Raw genomic sequence first — 10,000 nt, 5'->3', positions numbered from 1 at the left:
GAGAGAGAGAGAGAGAGAGAGAGAGAGAGAGATATGGCGCTCGTATATATGACAAAGGGTGTGATAGAATGGTATTGGGGTGTATGACCCACAGACGAAAGCATCTATTGTCTAATTTCCGCCATTTTTTTCAATTTTTTAATTTTATCAAACTGGCTGTATGATTAGAATCTTCACTCCGCAATTGCAATAAAGGAAATTAGGAGAGAAAGAAAAAGACAGCCGTAAAAAACAAAACAACGTTCATCCCACCCCCTCCACCGTGTATAATAAGGACACATTTTCCTCATAAAAGTATTTAAAATTTCTCATGATAATATTAAAAATGTTTAATTGTTACTATTAAAAACATCACATTAAAATTAAAATATAAAAATGTTCTTAAGAGTTTCTGGAATTCTAAATATAGAATAGAAAATTGTTCCTTTTCGAGAAAATGTTTCAAGTTGTGCTTTTACATTTGGCGCGTTTCTGGAACTTTCCATTCACTATAACTATATATATATATATATATATATATATATATATATATATATATATATATATATATATATATAAACAATAAAATATATATAAACAATAAAATATATATAAACAATAAAATATATATAAAAAATAAATAAATATAAAAAATAAATAAATACATAAAAAAAAGAAATAAATATATAAAAAAATAAATAGCGCTGATAGCGTCAACTGTTTAGTGAGTAAGATGGAGTTGTTAGGCTGTTCCAGGTTGTCAGACGCTGACTAGATTAACTCCGGCTCCTTCGGGTCAAGATGTTCTTCAGATACTGCACTTCAATTTTTTGTTCTTTGTCAGTGGAGGAGAAATCCTTCACGACTGAGAATTTTTTTTATTTTTGTTCCTTTTCTCCACGTTAAAAACCGACCCTGGTGTCTAACTGTCCCGTGGGGAGACATTGTAAATAGGAACTCCGGGTAATATTTCCCCGTATCCAGATCCCGTCGAAAGGACTCTTATAAATAAGAATCCATTACATGCATCCTAAAAAAAACAAAACAAAAAAACTCGATATTTGACAATTATAAAGATGTTTTGACCTTCGCTCTGATCGAAGAAATAATTTTCCCTAACTCATCTTCTAAACGTAAACCAGACAGAGGTTATGTCGTAGTTAATGTTAGTAGAGGTTGTATCTGCCTGTTCTACAAGTATTTTAATGGTGACTACTCTGACGAACTACAAGCACTTGTACTCTCCCGGTGTAAATATCCGATAAAACCCGACAAGCAGCTAAATCCCACCCCTTCATAGTAGAAATCCCTAGGTGTAAAAAATCTTTCTATTCCAATAGTTTCTTCCCCAGAACTACTAGACTTTGGAACTCCCTTCCGGGATCCTGCTTTCCCAACTTTACATAAATTCAAGTGTAATAAGAACAGACATCTTGCTGCACAACCCCCTTCATAATATCCCTGCAACTTATGTCCCAGATAGTAGCCCCCTACTCCAAAGTGGCACTGTGCCTTATTTGGGGTTTAAATTGAATTTAAAAAAAAATAAAAAATAAAAAATAAATTAACTTGCTTAGATGACTTGTAAATATTTTTATTTGTGTTTTTATGTACAACAAATACTTTTCATTTTTCTTTAAATTCCTAGTTTTATTCATTTATTTTTTTTTAAATATATGTTCCATGTTTAATACTCATAGACTCAAACACGTTACAGTGACGTCGGAGGGATGTGAATGAGTTTGATGATTATTGCTAGCAATGTCATTTACCGACGAACAGTTTCCGATTAAGCACGTCTAAATTAACTTGTCTGTTACAGTACTGTTGCCACATCCGGGGAGGTACCGAGTCTTGTTGCAATTCGCATAGCTGGAAGAACTTCCGGTATACTGTGATGGTAGTTGAGCTTCTAGGCAGAAGTCTCTTTACGCAGACGCGAATTTAGGTATCCAAATCAGTTTCCAGTTTGATACTGTTCGAACAAGACGTACGTTTATTTTTTTATTTTTTTATTTTTTTTTACATGGTGGTCACCACTTATGAAGGCCCGGAAGTCACTCAGGGATAAGGGTTATTGCAAGTACAGTACGTTAATGTGGAGATTTGATGAAGCGTTTATTTAAGGGGGCAGTTCATTAGGAATTTGTTAACGTTGGACTTGAAGACATCCAAGTTGTAGTCAGGTGGGAAGCAGGCAGACGGAACAGTTCCACAGGTGTGCAGTTCTAAGAAAGAAGCTTTGTTCATGGAATCCACGTTTTGATTTAGGCACAGATAAAGAGTGATAGTCTTTGATGGGATTCGAACAGAAGGAATTTCCCGCTTCCCGTCTCCACAAAAGCATTCTTGGATATTCATGACTTCTTTGGCAATCCCTGTAAATGGGACCTTTGAATTATTTTTATCTTAGGTTTACTTTTGGCAGCCGCGTTAACTACCATATTCCTTATTTTGTCCTTTAGTCCTCACATTCCAGGAGCGATGTTTCTGACAAAGAGGGAAGAATTGGTTTTCTGTGTCAGAATCTATTTCATTTAACACTTATCATTGGCATGTTTTTGACCGTAAAGTATTTTTAAAGCCTCTGTGCATCAAATGGATTTATGCGTCGTCTGTAACGATTTCCATTAATAAAAATAAAAATTAACTATTCTGCATCAACGAACTTCAAACTAGTAGCGTCTTCATATTAGAAAAGGGAGATAATCTACAACGCGCTGGCTTAAAGGCTCATAATGGCATCACTTAAAAGATGTTATTTTTTTTCCCTCAAATTCTACGCGTTACTTTTCCGTAATATTTGGTGTATACAGACACTTTTGCTTGATAAGTATATTCACAAGTTTTATTTTACTTTGAATTGCCATACTTAACTTGTGCATTAATCTGAATAAAGGCCACTAGTTGTTCCAGTTGCCATATCATAATTTTTATCTAACTCAATGGAACACATTATCGCGGGATTACTTCCCTGCATATTACAACAGTTGTCTTTAAATCGACAAATACTTATCAAACTGAAAATTTTCCAAGTTCAGAGTTTCAATTTTGTAATAAATAAGCACCTCCTACCCCCACAGATAGTAATACTACTACTACTACTACTAATAACAATAATAATAATAATACTACTACTAATAATAATAATAATCTTCGTTTTCAAATGTATTGGACAGAAAGAAAGAAATTTGTTTGGAGATGCAATTTCATATTCCCTAGACAATTCCGCCGTCAAGGGAAGCTGACTCAACCCGCTTAAGATGAATTGCTGCTTGCATGGCTTGGCATGGCATGGCACCTGGGGAGGTGTATCATTTCCTGCCTTGACAGAGTACAAAATCGACTTCGAAATCTAGTGGGCATGATTTCTTCTCTTTAGCTCATTTATCAAAGTAGAGACGTCATTATTCTCTCTTCACTATCGTTACGTCGAGTAGCTTTTAGCCTCCACAAGTGATGACCCAACAGTGAATACAAAAAAGAATTAATGGTTCTTAGTCTCCCAGATGGCGATCCATCTTAACCAGATACTCTTAATGCGAACGGTAATTACAAACACTTAACTATTAGTTAGAATTAAAACTATTGGATAGAATTGCAACAAACTCGGCATAAAGAGCCCTTAGTATTCTGGCAGTAACAACTTCGCGCACACCAAGTATGATACCTAGCTTTGATACATCAGTAGCAGGCACATTAAATACATTTGTAGTTAGTTCTCTCTCATGGTGTGAAATGTGACACAAGGGTCGGAGAGTAAGATTGAAAAGACACACCATCGTCAGCAATCACTCGTGACGAGTATGATTGTTCTCCCGTTGGTGAGATTAGGTCTGGTCATTTGTGGGTCCTCGGATGGCTGTTGAAACCGATCCTTGACCTGAAGGCTTTATGCAGTGGGGGCATGTGTGGGTGGTCGTCTTAGTGGAAGAGGCGGAAGGAGCTGTGTTGGTAGTAGATCTCTCCTTTCTCTTGTTTTCTGTGGCATTCTCAGATAGGGGAAGCCTCAACAGATTAGCCAACATACATACATACATATATATATATATATATATATATATATATTATATATATATACACACATACACACAACTCGCATTATACACGCTACCACTCATTGTTAGCACACGTATTGAAAATCATTCAACTGATATCATTTGTATTAATGGCATCAATACTCAATAATTGTAACAAGAATTGAATTGATTTGAGTTTTCTTTGTATTTTTTTTTTAATCATTTTTGTATTCATTTTTTCGATTTTCTTTCAATAAACGATCTTTTGTCACGTTTTACCCAGTTTTTCATTATAAGAATATTTAAAAAAATAAAAACCAAAACACTTTGGCCAATAAATTACGCATTGTTAATTTTTGTACAAACATTTTTTTTTTTGGGCAATATTTCTTATAGCAACTTATTTCCGTGTCGCATTTTATTTTATCTAGCAACACAAACTATCGCTGGCTATTCATTTATCCACCCCTCTCTCTCTTTCTCTCACACACAAATAAAATTGGTAAAATAAAAGAAACATTTTCCAGGAACAATATAAATAGAAATAAAACTATCCTAATCCATTCCAATTAAGCAGGTGTTAAAATAAAGGGGGCGCCTTCAGCCTTTGACAGACTAGGGATACCAACGAAAGAGTACCTGCGCGTGAAATTTTTGTGGCAGGAGGTGCGCAATACCTAACCACACCTCTCCTTAATTGAAATTGTTTAATACCAATGGCCAGTGAAGTGTATGTACACGGCGACTGGGAACAAATGCCGAGATAAGCGGAGAGCACATACAGCGTCTAGAATTCCCAAATAGTCACCCATCTGGTACTAACCAGGCTCAACGTTACTTAACTTCAGTGATATGACGAGAACCGGTGTGTCAACGTGGTTATGCAGTGTTAAAATAAGGTCACCTTTTAATTCAACATTCACAAAAGGTGAACTCCGCACTCATAAAACAAAAGAAAGGGGTCTAGATCAGTTGAAGTTTTGGGAAGAGCTAAGTCATTCAAAAGCATTAACCCGTGGGTAGGAATAACATGGAATCTGATTGGTTTACAAGCTAGACTAAACATCACGCGAATATATAAAAACAATCAGTAATATGAACTTCATGCTGTTAGCCTGACGATTCCTTATAGAAAGGCAATGCAGACGCCTCTGTGTAGCTTAATTGCCACATATTTTCATACTTTAGTAATTATATATATATATATATATATATATATATATATAATCTCAAACATAACGTAACAAATTGAAAAATAATTGCAACTGCTCTCCCAATTTCAGATTTTGTAATCATACCCATATTCCTTTATTTTCTTTTAAAGTTGACAAGTTCTTTTTCTGATGAGTTAAGGGCGGAATAAATTAAGAAATCTGCATAATAATTACATGAATGATTCCGTGCTACGAAACAGGTGTTGTTAAGGATTCTGCATTTCAATGTACTTTGAGAAATAAACGGTAAGATGGTCAACGTCTTGAAATTTGAATTTACTTTTGTCATATATATATATATATATATATATATATATATATGCTCTGTAGTTATATCGAGCTTTATAAATTCAAGGTGAAATATAATTAAACATTTTCATATATATATATATATATATATATATATATATATATGCGTGTGTTTATGTGCGCGCGCATGTTAATACTGCTCACTTTACTGACCTCTTTAGGTGTGAGGATCCACGAACAGGTCAAATGTATGCAAATGGACACATATGTATATATATGTAAACATTTTCTATTTCACTTACTATACTTTTTACCCCTGCAACAGCACGCACCCGCACCTCTTTACATTGAAAACGGCCGAAATCTATTCTTCAAAAAGACTTTTGAAGACACTGTATATATCCATACACACACACACACATATATATATATATATATATATATATATATATATATATATATATATATATATAACGATTTCTCTTCAAATTTTCGGACGTTGGAATCATGCCCAAATACATTATATTTTCTTTTAATGAATCCATTAGTAGCTATTTCTTCTAAGGAGTTAAGGGCAGAATAAATTCATTGATCGATATAATAATTAAATGAATAATTCTACGCTACCAAACAGTGGCTGTCCAGAATTGTGAATGTCAACATAATTAAAGGAATAAATTGTAAGATGGTCAACAACATGAAGTTTGGAATATAGACATTTGTTTGTTGTACAGCGTGTTCAAAAAGTCACTGAAGTGTTGAAAGTCTATCATTTTTCCGTTAATGATTTTTTTTTCTCTCTCTATTTCAGATATTTTAGAGATAATATTTGGAAAATTTATTGGAGATAAGTACAGCATTGAACAACGTATGCAGGTTGTGAAATTGTTTTAGAAAAATCAGTCAATGCTTTGGGAACAACATTATCTCTCGCTATGGCAATGTCAAATGGCCACCACGTTCCCCAGACTTGACTAGCCCCGACTTTTTCTCGTGGAGATATCTTAAAGAGTCTATATTAAACTCCAAACTGTTGCGGACTAGGATATAATAATACCCTAACTCGCCACAAGAAAATAATGAAACGAACGGAATCGAGGGAAACAAAAACTCAATTGATAGATAAGATAAACGTCGTTTATTTACTGTTGAAAGAATGTTTTAGATATAACATGTGTTCATGTCCGCGCGGGTGTAACCATCGTTTGTAGAGGACTGGTATTGTAGAAGGAAAAAGGAAATGTGTTTTCATCTTACGTTCGGGTCACTATCGTTTGTTCGCGCGTGGGCAAGAGAAGGGAGTGATGTATTGGAAATTGGAATGATAGTCCAGCGTGTAGACAAAGAAGAGGATAGAGAGTTGATGTCAGTTAACAGTCAGCTACGCGAAGGTGTTCTCAGGGACCAGTAGTAGATAGAGAAAGAGTGAGAATGTGTACATACGGTCTGTTAGTTTTTTGTCCCACATTGTAGCAAGTGGTGTGAGGTACGTGCGGTCGGTCCGTAGACCGACCAGCTCGAAAGCTGGGCCTAAAATAAAGAAGCCGCTTATGCTCTTTCTTTTATACTCGTTTCCGGTGGTCTTTTGCGCATGTGTGGATTTCCTTTGAAAGAGGAAGTGACGTCGTCCTTGTGTGCGTACGTGTGCGAGTACATGTGTGTACGTTAGCGTGTGTGTATATACACGTGAATGTGAGTATATGTACGTGAACATGTGTACGTGTGTGGACGTGGGCGCGTATGTTTGTGTGCGCCTATGTATATGACAAGTAATATAGCTTGAAATGTGAACGAGTTTGTGTGTGAGACTTGAAAAGGCTCGCGCAAAACCATGCAAGAATTGAAGGAAAACATCAAGAAACAAAATAAAAGAATTAAATCGCAATCTAGAGATTCCGTAATCTGTCATGCATAATGTTTTGGAAAGAGCCCAAATATTCGAAGCTGAAAACGGTCAACACTTAAACACATTTCTCATAAATAAACATTTGAATTTTTGCATTAAAAAAAAAAAAATAATTTCCCAACAGTCAGATTGTGTTAAAATTACAGAAAAATATGAAAAAGAACCTAAGTTCAAAATCATTCAGCTACTTTTTGAACACGCTGTAAACATTTATATATTTTTCATAATCATCATCATCGCATATGAAATATGGGAAATGTTTTGAAAATATTCTTCGTGCCAGTCTGCAAAAGGTCAAATAGCCAACGAGGATTAATGAGGGATGGGAAGGGGAGACGGTTAGGGAGCGGAAGAATATTAACAGGGGTTATTTTGTAGGTGGTAGTAGGAGGCGGGCCAATGGAAACAGACAAAGAACAGGAGGAATTGAAGTTTCAGGAAAAGTAATAAGTCGAAGAAAAAGAAAGAGAAAAAGTTAAAGAAAACAAACTCACAAAAAAAAAAAAAAAATGGTGGAATGGTTTAGTTGGAGATGTAGTTAAATTTCCTGTTGAGATAAAATGTGTGAATGCACTTATTAAAGAGGAAGAAAAAGGTCGACAGGGCAGGGGTCAGGACATTGGGGATGGACGGTTGGGGTTGTACCTACTTGGGAAGAAAATGTGGGATGGTGAGGGGGAACGGACAAGATCTCGATGAAGCCTCGTTTCGGATTAACTTCAAGAAAGTCAGATCTGGCAGACGGCAAACCTTTTTTGCTGGCCTTCGGGCCAAGACTGAAACAATTTTTAATTTTGTTCCTATCCAAAGTGAACCTTTCTAGGGATTTTCCCCACATTAAAAACTGACCTTGTGTCTAACTGCCCTCGTGGGGAGGCAAGTAAATAGGAACAGGCATATCGTGGGGCATTTGGGCAGCAAGACGCTTGTTCTCATTACATTTACATTTTGAATGTTGCTATGATTAAAGAAACAAGGAGAAAATAAAGGAATCCAAAAGCCATGTGGTCCAAGAAAAAAAAACAAAAACTATGAGGTTAAAAAAATCTGCCGGCAATTAGGAACCTCTAGAATAAAGGGGTGGGATTTTGCTGTCATTTTTCAGGATTTTTTTCGTTGAGGGACACAAAGGCAATTAGTTCGTTGTAACATATTCTTTTGGTGTACTTGTAAGATAAGCACAGGGATGCAATACAGCAGTGATACGACAAAGATTGGAGTTTAGTAGACAGTGCTTGCAGTAATATCCGGAGTTTTGTAAAATGGTCTTTTTTTTGCACGAGTACCCACAAGTGCAAGTCCATCAAAGCTCCGTGTCAAATGATAATTGATCTGAAAACAGATTATAGCTAAAAAATAATTAACACTCAACCCAACTTCAGGATCAAGTAATCAAAGACACTTTAATGGTTACTTTCCATGGTAAAGTCTGGAGGGCGCTCGTCATTACCCGGTACAGCCCTGAAGGTGCCCGTCATTACCTGGTAAAGTGTAGAGGGCGCCCATCATTAACTGGTACAGTCTGGAAGGATTACCCAATAGAGTCTAGAGGGCGTCCGTCATTATCTCATGGAGCTCAGAGGGCGTCCGTCATTATCTCATGGAGCTCGGAGGGCGTCCGTCATTGCCTGGTAGAGTCTTTACCTGGGGAGTTTTCTATATTTACATTTAATTCGGGTAAGGCCAAGGTTTAGTGTTAGGATCGAATCTAGTGATTTTTAAATATTTTTAATAGAATATATTTATTTTTATCAAGTCGGTTTCTACTTAACCCATAGTTGGGACCCTAACAGGTACTACCACTCCGGGTCAGAGTGGCCTGGGAGCAATAGCAATTAAAGGGTGGCTCCACACTCCCCAAAGCCCGCAAGCTGTGGCCTCACCATCGAATATAGTTTAAGGTCATATTCAGGATCTTACGCGTCAAGCAATGTTGAAGTAAATACTGGCAATACATAAAATCACACACACATCCACACATGTATCGTTGCCTCTGTTCAGTCTCAAGAGACAATGGACCCCCCCCCTGTAAGGGTAACTGCCCATGTTGCTCATTTTCCAAACACCTTTCCTGATTCGGCACTGCTTGAGTCCAGTGACAAGAAGAGCAAGACAACTGGAAACAATGCCGGGATAATTAAAGAGCACACACAGTACAGGGAATGCCTAAATGGTCACCCATATTAGTACTGATCAAGCCCAAATTTGCCTAAACTAAGTGATACGACGGGAACCGGTATCTCAATGTGATTATATATATAAGTAGCCTGGGTGCCCGGCGTTGCCCGGTTATTTGGAGGGGTTGTGTTGAGCAAGAAAAAAAAAGTGGTAATAGGCAGGCAGGCAGGCAGGCTCGAACCCGTACCGTGAAGAAGGAAAACAACGTGAAAAAAACAAAACAAAAACAAAACAAAACAATAACAACAAAAAGTTACGTTTTTGCTGTTGCGTCCATCGCCAAACCGGAAGTAGCGAAGGTTTAAATTAAGGCTAGTTAATCGAAAAAAAAAAAAAAAAAAAAAAAGGGGATGACTTTCGAAAATATCGGCGAAAAAAGCAACTACTCCTTGCAGAAAAGTGTCCAGTTCAGCGTGAAGAAATTAATGCTTTTAGCCAATTTTCGATTTGTCGTC

General features: G+C 36.5%; 1 protein-coding gene across 3 annotated transcripts in view; it reads right to left on the bottom strand.

Annotated features, from left to right (window-relative positions):
* The window catches only part of LOC145255668 (RNA-binding protein Musashi homolog 2-like), a 709,158-nt gene that overhangs the window by 556,380 nt on the left and 142,778 nt on the right, over window positions 1–10,000 (bottom strand). The window lies entirely within an intron of this gene.

Source organism: Euprymna scolopes, chromosome 31 (genome assembly GCF_053919585.1).
Source record: "Euprymna scolopes isolate OS-2025 chromosome 31, ASM5391958v1, whole genome shotgun sequence".
In the NCBI taxonomy this organism is placed as follows: domain Eukaryota; kingdom Metazoa; phylum Mollusca; class Cephalopoda; order Sepiida; family Sepiolidae; genus Euprymna; species Euprymna scolopes.
This window is presented reverse-complemented; position numbering and strand designations above follow the sequence as displayed.